The sequence below is a fragment of the Tenrec ecaudatus genome, unplaced genomic scaffold, assembly GCF_050624435.1.
Source record: "Tenrec ecaudatus isolate mTenEca1 unplaced genomic scaffold, mTenEca1.hap1 Scaffold_287, whole genome shotgun sequence".
NCBI classification, from domain to species: domain Eukaryota; kingdom Metazoa; phylum Chordata; class Mammalia; order Afrosoricida; family Tenrecidae; genus Tenrec; species Tenrec ecaudatus.
The window spans coordinates 222,113-235,651 of NW_027459011.1; positions in this window are offsets into that span (position 1 = coordinate 222,113).

The window sequence follows — 13,539 nt, forward strand, 5'->3', positions numbered from 1 at the left end:
GCTAGGAAAAATGAGTATATTTAACTATAACGTATAAAATAAATAAGTAATGTGTAAATATTGTGGGGTTTTCCCCTAAAAATCCAGCGAATTGCACTTTTTCAATAAAACACACATTTTCATCTGTACAGTTTCCACAGCAAAACAAGATTTTCCAAATTAGAGATAAAATATTTTAGTTGTATCAATAGTATTGACATGTTCAAAGAAAGTTTTGGGTCGATGCATACCAATGCTCAGTTTAAAAATTTTTAAGATTGATTCGTGGATAATATTTTCTCAAGTTAACATTTGCTGGAATTAAGAAAATCTGTGGGAGACTCAAAGCCCATCGGTAGGCAACTGGGAACTCCCTTGATGATGGATTTTGGGGACGAGATGTGCCAGTCAGGGTGCAGGGTAGCAATGATGAAACATATAACTTTCCTCTAGTTCTTAAATGCTTCCTCCCCCCACTATCATGATTCCAATTCTACCTTAAAATTCTGGCTAGACCAGAGGATATGCATTGGTACAGATAGCAACTGGAAACACAGGTAATCCAGGACAGATGACTCCTTCAGGACCAGTGGTGAGAATGGCGATGCCTGGAGTGCGGAGGAAATGTGGGGTAGAAAGGGGAACAGATTACAAGAATCTACATAAAGCCTCCTCATTGGGGGATTGACAGCAGAAAAGAGGGTAGGTGGAGACGTCAGACAGTGTAACATGTGACATAATTATAATTTATGAATTATGAAGGTTTTATGAGGGAGGGGGGAGTAGGGAAGGAGGGGGAAAATGAGCAGCTGATATTAAGGGTTCAAGTATACGGCAAATGTTTTGAGAATGATGGCAACAAATGTACATATATGCTTGGCATAATGGATGTATGTATGGATTGTCATAAGGATTCTATGAGCTCCCAATAAAATGATTTTTTAAAAAAGGAAAAGAAAATCTATGGGTAACTTTTCATCCTCACTTTAGTTGGCTATAAAATATGAGTATATTTTTGCATGTACAAAGAATAAAATATTACAATGAGTAAAATAATGTTCAACTGAGGAACGCCCTTCTAGCATCCCTGTCAACAAGTTTAACCAGGTTAAACCACCACAATGACTTTCTACAATGATTCATTATCAAGTTTATGAAATTGAATGTCTCATTTATGAAAACATATTTGCATATGTTCAATTTTAGATACTCTACCTGATCTCTTCACATAGTAGCAAACAATCATAGTTCCATTGGTCTACACTCTTGATGTTGTTAGTTTATTGTGCCAACTTGGCCAATAAACACGTCAGATTAATTGAAGGGCAGAGAGATAAATGGCTCAGCGAGCCTCACCTTTCTTGTCTCTTGCTCTTTGATCATCAGATCAGTGTGTGGCTGCCTTGCTTGATCTGTGCATCAATTTGCAAGCTACACTACCAGTTGGACAACTAAGCCGTGGACTGTGTCGCTGTAATTTGAGGTTCCTTCAAGACCTGCTTTGCCACACTATTAGAATATACATTTCTTGAGCTGGGAACTGTCGGACACTGTCATCTGGCTGACTGTTGGTGACCTACCTGCCTTGCTGTTTGCTTCCTGTGACTGGATAGCCTGAATTGCTCTACAGAGGACTACCTGGTGGTCCTCAAGATTTGAAGGATCCCCAGTGTCTCAAAGACTGTCTCATGGGAGTGAGCTGCACTGAGCCATTTGTGCTGCTTTATAGATTGTTTATTTCTTATGTTATCTTTCTCTCTCTAGCATTATATTAATCAATGATAATATCATTAGCATTCTATAATTTATATATTAATTACATAATATATAATTGATAATGCTAATAATTATATAAACTAAATAATCTATAGTTATTAGCATTATGGTTTTGTTTCTCTAGAGAATACTATATAACATAATTGATAATGCATGTTCATATGCTCAATAAATTTGTAAAATATATATATATATGCTCACCTCAGCCCCATGATGCAAAGACCAAGGTTTATTAAGTGCATCCACTTCATTGGGGGAAATGTGGTAAGAGAAAAAGTGCAGAGAAGATCATGGAGGCGGGAGGATCACTCAGCTAAGACGCAAATCTTACGCTGAGAGAAGGAACAAAAAATGAGGTAAGAAAAACTTCCTTAAATGTCAGTGTAACCCAGCAGATGTCCAATAATTTGATCAGCTTACCTCAATACAAAATCACTCTAGAGAACCACCTTCTTTATCACAGACAAACGTTTATGCTTTGCTATTCTTCTTCTTGACTTGGGCTCACCCTTAGAACTGTCAGGGCTACAAACCAGGCAGTAGAATTCAGAAGCGATGTTTCTGCCTTGTCTCCTTATGCTCATTGTGTTGGAAAGGAATTACCTTCTTAGATTTGATTCTGCTGTTATATGTTTATATATGAAAACGTGTATGTATTTTCTAATAAGATACATTGACATGTAGGATGTCCTTTCTTTAGGATGAGATTGTAAGAAATCTTTCCTCTTAATGACATTCTCATAGGTAATAATTTCAAATTTTGTTTCCAAATAGCATCCTGCTCTTCTTTGCTTAGGACTTTCATTACATTTCCTGAAAATCATCTCACTCTTCTCTCTTTAGTTCTTTTTAAAGATAAATATTCAGTTCGTTTTTGGAGTTAGTTATCTCAGCCCATTAGATTCCCATTTGATGTTTTCCTCAAAGATATTTCAGGGACATTAATTGTATATATTCCTACCCTGTTATTATTATTTCATGCTACTCTCCACAGAAGTCAAAGACATTGACTTCCTCTATACATTCTTCTCTCCCATACTGATCGAACTCCTATGCCCTTATCATCTCATCTACTGATAGCAGAGGGAGTAGTTTAATCATATCAGCTACTATGAGGAAGGCAGTTGAAGCTGATTACTTGCTTAAAGACTTATAATCTAGAGACCATAAGGATTTCTACTCTGTCTTTCAGGGACACTATGAGCCAGAATTAACATAACAAGAGTGGGCAATTGAGTTTGTTGATTTGATTCTTATTTTATTTGCTGTTTTCTTTATTTTTTTCCCCTGTATGTCAACACAACTCTGATGGAATCTAGGGGAAACTTGAGTAAGCCTTGGTGATCTCCCCTTCAGGATCTGCACTCAGTTTCAGTAACAACTGTGTGTCCTATGTATGTAGTTTCCAGGGTAGGGCTTTCAGTGGGTTGCACAATTTAACCTGATGGTGGCAGAGAGAACTATGTTCCACGAAGAGTTGATTGCCCATCTCTAGAAACAGGATGAACTGAAAGTGAGGGGGTGTCAGTGTGAGTCCAGGCACACTCAGGATCCAATGAGCACAGGCACCAGCATCTGAAGTCAGTGCAGGTTGATTGTCAGGGTGAGTTTCCTGTTGTGGTTTTGAGATTCATTTCCATCTCTAACTTTTCCAGGGGAATCTCTCTCTATAATTATTCTGCATCCACCCCTGCTATCTATGAATTCAAAAGTTGTATTGAACAAGTATATAGCCTCACTCGCAGGAAAACCAGTCCATTAACCGCATGAAAACTCAGCTTTTCTGGCATTACAGAGTGAGAGTTCTGATGAATTTCAGCGAAAACTCTGTAGAATTCTCTCTCAGACTTGAGTCAGAGAGCATGCAAGGGGCCATAAATTTAAGTGTTTGAACACCAACTTGTCAAACCAACAGAGATGCCTTCAGGAAAGACCTGTGCTTTGATTTGATTCTGAAACAACAGACTCATGGCAAAGACTGCAGTGCAATCCTCTAATTCCGAAACGCTGAGTTTTGAGTTAAAGACTAGTGAGTGGTCAGTATGTATGGTCAGTAACATATGAAAGTATAAATTGGTTCACAACCGCTGTGCTCCTTCATGCAGAAGTGGGTCAAACCCAACAATGATCTGAAGATTTATTTGTCCTTTTCTATTTTCTTTTTTTCCTTCTTTTTTTTTTCAACTTGGACAACTATTGATTCATGCTTTATCATTTATATCTCCAATGGAGCATGTCCACATTATCAATCACTCTGTTAAAGAGCATGTGTTAGTTATTATCCTGCAAGATGCAGGGACCAATCAGGGAAAAATCTGTGCTGATTTTCCTGGGAAACACCTGTGTGAGAAAAAATCAAGAAGAGGCCAGGAGAGAGAAAAGGAATTCAGTCTATGAAAGGAGGACAAATGGGTTTCAAAATATTCACAGAGAAATGGAATTAAACAATAATGGATTGTTTCCAGTAACTTTGGAAGACTACTTGTGTGGTCTTGAGGGAAGAAGAGAGAGGGGGTATGCTTGGCAGAAATTGTATTAACTATTGTGCAGTTCAAGGAAAGTTCAGTATGGCCATTGGATGTTCTAATTGAAAAATCCACCTTTGAAAATGATATACAATCTCTTGTGCTGCTGGACTTTCTGTGGGGGCTCCCCTCTGGGCTTGAAACATCTGCATAATATTGGCAATGGATTTCATGACCCTTTGTGACCACTGTAGTTTTCCAAAATGAAGGAGGCATCATCAGGCCTGACGGATTCTTGATAGATGTTTTTGAAGATAACCTGGTCTTATTTTTTCCTCTTAGAATACACATAGATGGTTGGATTATATTTCTTCTATTGGTTATATTGACTTGGGTATTTCTCACCCTAGAGAGATTTCTCACCCTACAGAGATAATTTCCAATCCTTTTTAAGACCAATGCTTCTATCCTCTTCTCCTGGGAATTTTATTACCTGCACTGGAGACATTAAAGCTCTGTGTCATTTAACATCTTATATTTATTGTACATTTTATCATGAATGTTGGGTTTTTACTAAGAACATACCACAAGTAATTTTATTTTTGTACAATCTTCAATCTAGATGGACTATTCTGTGTTTTCTACAGAAAGTGAACATATTTCTCTTTACAAACAGTTTCATAATTAGCACTGTGATAGACACACCACTCTATCTGTTGAAATCTATTACATGGCTCATTTTGCTTTAGCATCAATATAAATGTAAGACAAGTGTATCAGTGCACAACGATGAAAATAATGAAGTCATTTTTAGGAAAGTTACCAAAAGCATGCTCCTTTATTCCTGCTTACAGCTCAGAAATGAGGTTAAAGCTTCTCAGCCCAGGTTAGGAGTGTGATGGGATTGAGATGGGAAAACACTCACTTACAGTCAATCCAAAAAATTTTAAACGTTCATTAAATATTTTTTAAGTTGAGTTTCTCCCTATATTTTTAGGTTATGACATAGCATTCCGTTTGACTCAATGTTCAAGTTGACAGATGCTATTTGAGAGGTGAGCCGTTAACACCCACCATCAGGTCCCTGTGCACATGAAAACTGACAAGCTGCATTCACAAAGATTACATTCTAGGGAACCATATGGGTTCAGTTCTAGTCTGTAGTAAAGAGTGACCTGGAGACAAAATGGTCAAAACATTCACAAAAATAACGTGTCACGGTATATATTAAAGTTAATGTCTCCTCCAATTTTGAAAGTACAGTTAACCATGCCATCGGCAGCTAACTAATAAGGAGAATTCTGAATTAATGTTAGCAGTGACTTAATTCACACTTTATGTGGAATAGACTAGGAAGCAAACATAAGCAATTCACAACTTAGGTCTAGAGAGACTGACTTAGATATGCCTGCAGGAATTGGGTCCAGGAGCAAGGAAACGTCTCATTATCAAGTATGATGTAGTCTGGATACTTCCTAAATAATTATTAACCTCATGTCATTTTTCTGGTACTCAGTATTCTGAATTCTAATCTTAGTCAGCTGTTTATTGACTAAGTCAACAAATTAAGGACAAATTTTCTCTTTATGATACTACTTAAGTATCATAAATAACTTTCACTTTGTTTTGAAAACTTGACAGATTTTACTCAAGCATCTTGCTTCAGGCATTACTTTCATTATGTTTTTGAAATTAATTAATTTCTATTTATGTTTGCTTTACTCACTGCTGCACCTGCTTTACTCTATTAGAATATGATCATCTCTTTAGTCTTCTCACTCTTTCTTTGCAGATTTCAATGTGCTCTGCAGAGCATTTTATCCAATGGTCTCCTCTCATATGAAAAAGGACTCTGTTTTATTCGGCACTCCATTTCCACAACCATGTGTCCTGCTCACTTCAGATGGACAATCTACAGCAATTTGTGAAGGAATGTTGATTGGTTGTGTGACTGAAAAATCACTCTGTTCAGTTTTTCAATATAAAATGAATCACGAAAACTTTCAAAAATGATAACGAATTAAATTTGAGATGTCACAATGTGCTGCACAGACTAAAAACTAACTGCACAGAAAGGTCATGATCAAATGAGATTGATGTATTCAGATAAATGAGAATTTAATCTTAATATTTACTATTTCTGCACGGTGGAAACATGTATTTCCCTTGTTCTCAGAGCTGAGTCTTATGAGGATTTATCCTAATCTGGCAAGAGTTAGAAAATATTAATGTTCACTATACATCTATTTTCTACTCCTCAGAGGAGCAGATTATTCCCTTTCTAAATTGTGATCCACAATTGTTATGCTGGGAATCTGGATGGTGATGAAGTGAGAGAATGGGAATGTTCTGTGTGATCATCTGATTGGGCCTTGCTCTGTTATAGGACCTTCGTAGTGGGGCTCTGACCTTAACTTCATGCCTTTTCCATACTTTATATCTTCCCTGGTCGGTGTTCCTTTCCTTCACGGCAGTATCCACATTCTTTGCCTTTAACTCTTTATCACTGTTGACTATGCCTCTCCCCCTACTTAGGTGTCATGGGTAAGATGTGGGTGTGTGATTGATAGGGGGAATATTTCACCCCCAGCTTTGCAAAATTAATAAAAATGACCTTCCTCTGGTGAGAAATCTTTCAAGTTGAGAATGGTCTTCCTCTCCAGTGCCAGAAACATGAGGACTTGTTTTAAATGTTCACTGGAGAACCTGGACGGGTTTTACAGTTAGAACATGGGCCCCACTAATAACCAGCCCCAGTGTTTTCTCACAGTCTCAGTAATCAGTACTCAACCTCTAGAAATGTATCACATTTAAATGTACATACATATTTTTATTTTTCATATATATATATTATTGTGAAGATGGCATAAGAATAGAGTGTTTTATGCTGTTGTACATAGGGTAAATATGAGTTGAAACTGCTTCTGACTTGATGGCACCTAACAATAATATGCATTTTGTCTCCAATGTTCACATTTAAAATGACAGGAATTATCAATGCTACTTGATTGCAAGTTCTTGCAGAAGTTGGCAGATGTCTTCAATTTCTTCTTCTTTTTTTTACATTTTATTAGGGACTCATACAACTCTTATAACAATCCATACATATACACACATCAATTGTATAAAGCACATCCATACATTCCCTGCCCCAATCATTCTCAAAGCATTTGCTCTCCACTTAAGCCCTTTGCATCAGGTCCTCTTTTTTTTTTCCCTCCCTCCTCACTCCCCCCTCCCTCATGTGACCTTGGTAATATATACATCATTATTTTGTCATATCTTGCCCTATCCGGAGTCTCCCTTCCACCCCCTTCTCTGCTGTCCCTCCCCCAGGGAGGAGGTCACATGTGGATCCTTGTAATCAGTTCCCCCTTTCCAACCCACTCACCCTCCACTCTCCCAGCATCGCCCCTCACACCCTGGATTCCCTGTGCCTCCAGCCCTCATATGTACCAGTGTGCAACCTCTGCCCTATCCAGCCCTGCGAGGTAGAATTCGGATGATGGTAGTTGGGGGGAGGAAGCATCCAGGATCTGGGGGAAAGCTGTGTTCTTCATCGGTACTACCTAATTAACCCATCTCCTCTCCTAAACCCCTCTATGACGGGATCTCCATTGGCCGACACTTGGGCCTTGGGTCTCCACTCTGCACTTCCCCCTTCATTCAATATGGTATATATATATATATATATATATATATATATATATATATATATATATATATATATATATACACACACACACACATATATTTTAAATACATGGTTTCAGTGGTTTCTGATCCAGGTAAGCAGATTACTGTTGTGCCTCTGTGAATGTCCCTCTCTCTAGATTTTGGGTGGCATTTTGATATGGCAATCCATGTCAGTTCTCTGAGGTGTGTACGCAGGGACTCCCAGCACCAGTGCATTCATGACTCACATTGCAGAATAAGGAGCTCATGCCTGACTCAGAGGAGGATGGGACTGGTCAAGAGGGACAGCGCAGGGGTCAACAGTGGAAATGGAGTTGCAGGGGTCCAGAGAGAACCCAACGTGGGTACACAGGCAGAGTTGTGGTAATCTCCATGTGCAGAGATGTTATAGGGGGACTAGTGCAATGGGTGCCTCATGGCCCAAAGTCAATAAAATCTGATGAACATTTTATCACCCCTTCTGCTTTGTTCCCAGGTTCTTCTAGCCGAAACCTGGAAATCAGTGCCCTGGACTTTAAGTAAAGAGCATCCAAAGGTTAATGGTGTCTCTTGAGCTCTTAGCCCTTGAATTGTTTTAGGACCATCAGACAAGGAAATATTTTTATAAAAATGTGTACTATACTCTTCAAATTTTGCCAATTTTGTAGCGATATAACCTGATAGTATGGGATTTTGCTCTAATTTTTCTTTCACAGTGCGGATATTATGTTGTTTTTTTTGAACAATTTATTAGGGGGTCATACAACTCTTATCACAGTCCATACATATACATACATCAATTGTATAAAGCACATCTGTACATTCTTTGCCCTAATCATTTTCTATTTTTTTTATCCTCTTTTCTTTTTTTACATTTTACTGGGTACTCATACAACTCTTTTCATAATCCATACATATACATACATCAATTATATAAAGCATATCCATACATTCCCTGCCCCAATCATTCTCAAAGCATTTGCTCTCCACTTGAGCCCTTTGCATCAGGTCCTCTTTTTATTTCCCTCTCTCCCCGCTCCCCTCTCCCTCATATGACCTTGGTAATTTATACATCGTTATTTTGTCATATCTTGCCCTATCCGGAGTCTCCCTTCCCCCCCTTCCCTGCCGTCCCTCTCCCAGGGAGGAGGTCACATGTGGATCCTTGTAATCAGTTCCCACTTTCCAACCCACTCGCCCTCCACTCTCCCAGCATCGCCCCTCAAACCTTGGTACTGAAGGTATCATCCACCCTGGATTCCCTGTGCCCCGGCCCTCATAGGTACCCGTGTACAACCTCTGCCCTATCCAGCCCTGCGAGGTAGAATTCGGATGATGGTAGTTGGGGGGAGGAAGCATCCAGGATCTGGGGGAAAGCTGTGTTCTTCATCGGTACTACCTCGCACCCTAATTGACCCATCTCCTCTCCTGAACCCCTCTATGAGGGGATCTCCATTGGCCGACACTTGGGCCTTGGGTCTCCACTCTGCACTTCCCACTTCATTCGATATGGTATATATATATATATATATATATATATATATATATATATATATATATATATATATATATACACTCACACACACATACATATTATACACACACACATATATACACCTATACACATACATCTTTTTTTTTTGCATGATGCCTTATACCTGGTCCCTTTGGCACCTCGTGATCGTACTGGCCGGTGTGCTTCTTCCATGTGGGCTTTTTTGCTTCTGAGCTAGATGGCCACTTGTTCACCTTCAAGCATTTAAGACCCCAGACACTATCTCTTTTGATAGCCGGGCACCATAAGCTTTCTTCACCACATTTGCTTATGCACCCATTTGTCTTCAGCGATCGTATCATGGAGGTGTGCAGTCAATGGTATGATTTTTTTGTTCTTTGATGCCTGATAACTGATCCCTTCGGGACCACTTGATCACACAGGCTGGTGTGTTCTTCCATGTGGACTTTGTTGCTTCTGAGCTAGATGGCCACTTGTTTATCTTCAAGCCTTTAAGACCCCAGTCACTATCTCTTTCGATAGCCGGGCACCATCAGCTTTCTTCACCATATTTACTTGTTCACCCACTTTGGCTTCAGCCGTTGCGTCGGGAGAGTGAGCATCATAGAGTTCCAATTTAATAAAAGAAAGTATTCATGCGTTGAGGGAGTGTTTGAGTAGAGGCCGCAGATATTATGTTTTAATTAAAATTTTCAACTTTGGTTAGTCCTTTTAAAGTATCTTAAATATATATGTTGCAAACTAATTGAATTTATTTATAGAATAATATCAGACTTATGACAATATAGATAATATTCCTTAGATTTGTTTTTCTAATCAACTTCACATAACACAAGCCCCTTGAATGTTCAACGTTAGTGTTTGAGTAGTTGATTTTGTCACATCTCCCCTACGAGATGAGTGAAATTATAGGAGATGTGTGTAAGTGGATACGTCTGTACCAGTATGACCAGCTGTGAGCTCACTTGGTGAGATACTCCCACAATTAGCCATCAGGATTCCAGAATGTACTTGAGATGCACAGCTCAGCTATCACTACCTGTGATGCTCTAGAACAGCGGTTCTCAACCTGTGGGCTACGACCGCTTTGGGGATCGAAAAACCCTTTCACAGGGGTCACCCGATTCATAAAAGTAGCAAAATTACAGTTATGAAGTAGCAATGAAAAATAACTTTGGAGGTCACTACAACACGAAGAACTGCTCTCGAGTTATTGAAGCTTCCGATTATTTAGACATGATATAGACCAGAAATACATTCATGAATGTGAAATATATACACATACAAGTGTTCTATAGAGTTGAAGGTTGAATCCATCTCTGCTGTCACAGCATCAAGCAAGGATATTGTCATATAGGTTGCATCTAAACCACTGACAACAAAGTGAACTCATGAAGGGGTGACTGTGGAGCTTCATTTCCTATTGACAGTATCCCTGGGTAAGACAGCACATGGGATAGAGAGAACACTGTGGCAGCTCCAGAGCCCTCACCTTCTGATTTATGTCCTCACAGGTGTGCATGCCCAGATGCAGTTAGTGCAGTCTGTCACCAACGTGAAAAACCTTGGAGATTGGTGACGGTGTCCTGCAGGACCTCTGGAAACACTTTCACCAGCTACAGTATAAATAGGGTTTGACAAGCACCAGGAAAAGGCTTCTGTGGATGGGCTGGATCAACACCCACGCTGGGAAATCAGCCTATGTCCAGGGATTCACGCAGGGCTATGCCTTCTCCTTGGATGCCTCAGTCAGCACAATGACTCTACAGATTGTCAGCCAGAAGTCTGAGACACACGCTGTGAAACCCACATCCCAAGAGCGGCAGGAAACCTGGGGGAATGGCAGCTGTGCTCACTATGGCAGGGACTCTGAATATTTCTCTGAATCCTTTATTTACTAGGTATGCCCTTCGAGATGAAATACAAAGAAAATTACTTCCTGAAATTAGCATAACTTTCCTGTGAAATGAGGAGGAGGATAAACAATACCTTGGTATGCAGCCTTTGTTCAGCTCTCTGTGTAAATACTGCCATTGCAGCACTAGGAACAATGCAGACTCTATGAAGGGTTGATTCAACATCTCCAGAGACAATGACAAGAACACAGTTTATCTGTAAATGGAAGGTTAGAAAATGGAAGACAAGACACTCTGTTACTCTGTGAGAACATGAGAGGAAGTCAGTGTGATCCCAGACACCAACTCCCTGCTCGGAGAGAGCTGGGCAGCAGGGGACGCTCAGGACCCACACATCACAGGACACACTCAGGGACAGGTGCACAGGGACAGTTTCAGGGCTGGTTTCCTGTTGTGGTCTGGGGATGCTTCTCCATCTCACGTTTCCCCCAAGGGTTTTCTCTATTTTTATGACACAGGAATGCAATGTTAATGTACAAGAAATATGTAAAATCAGACCTATTGCATGTAGGATGTATAACAATGGAATTGAAATCTCAATTTAAAAAGTGGGAGGAAGGAGCAAATAAAAAAGACAATTTTTATTTATTAGGGTTATACCTTACTTATTGGTATGCTAAACTTGGCAGCAATTGCATTCTTCAAGTAAAGCTTGATAATAGTTGTATTGATTGGATTTCCTTGAAGGCATATAATCCTATCACAGACATTATTGTATTTCATGATGGGTTTAGCAAGATCCTTTCTGACAATGACTGCCATGCCGTTCTCTTGACTGTGCTTTTCCCAACATAGTAAATCCTATGTTTTTCTGTTCAAATTGGTCAATACCAGTCAGTCGATTTATGCTCACTAATGCCTAGGTTACCAATCAATATTCTTGCACCCCATTTAATTTTTGACCACTTCCAATTTCCCTGAATTCGTAGTATGCTCTTTACAAGTTCTGGTATTAGAAGGCTTTTGTAGCTGTTTCGCTTTACCTTACTTAAGTCATGCCCCATCAGCAAAGGAAGATCCTGACGGCTCCACTCCCAAATCACGACATGATGGCCTACTCCCCTCCAAGAAATCGGCCTCTCTTCAGTCACATTTTGAGTGCCCTCGAACCTGAGGGGCCCATCCTCTGGCAGTAGCTTCAACAATTTCCTACTTCCTTGGCTTAAGCTTTTAATATTCGACAATACTTCAAAGTTATGCATAAGGTTTTAGCAGCATCTTCCTCTTAAGAGGGCAGAGGGGTCCTTCTGCATTGTCTGTTCTTAGTCTGGAAGCTTTGCTGAAATCTGCTCCCTTTGGGTGACCCTGCTGGCATTAGATATAACACTGATATATCTTCCAGCACCTCAACAAAAAGAGCCATGACAGTATCATGAACTAACAGACAGATGGTGAGAATATAACAGCATTTCTTTACTATATATCAAGCAAGTTCTGGATAATATTTTAAATGCAATAAATAAATAACAGCATAGTGCAACCAAATAGTGGAATATTTCAGTTCAACATTCTCTATTATGAACTTAACATTGAAATCGAAATCTATAAGGACATCAAGAATCAAATAAGTAAACAAATAAACAAGTCTAGCAAACTAAAATTAATAACCAATATATAGCATACTCCACCAAGAACCAAACATATTTGCTCCCATTAAGCTGGGGTTTATTTCAGAAATAAAGTTAAGCATGAAATTGGTGGAAATATAAACAGAACTATAAATAGACAGACAGATAGATAGATATAGATGACAGATACAAGATATCGACAGTATTGACAGAAAGTAGATGATAGCTAAATCGATAGTTGAGTAGATTTGTAAACCAATTAATAGATATTCAGCAGATATAGGAAAATATATAGATGGATGAGAGAGAGAGAAAGAGAACCTTGTTCAACAGACTCCATTGTCATTGTGTATTCAGGTTCAGGGTTTGGGCTAAGTCCATGCAGATGGTGTTCAGACAACACTCTTGTCTATCCTGAGATAAATTGGAGACTAATTGCACAAACCACAACATGAGGTGTTCCATCAGGAGTAAGCTGTTGTACATGGATGCTATAAAACAATGACTCACTCGTCGAGATTATCTCAAGTAACTGGGTCCTCACAAAAGAAATATACCACTTATTTGATGCATGCATGGATGGCGATACAAGTAGGTCAGGGAAGCTATGTGAGACCAGATTGTAAGCACCATGAAGGGAAGCT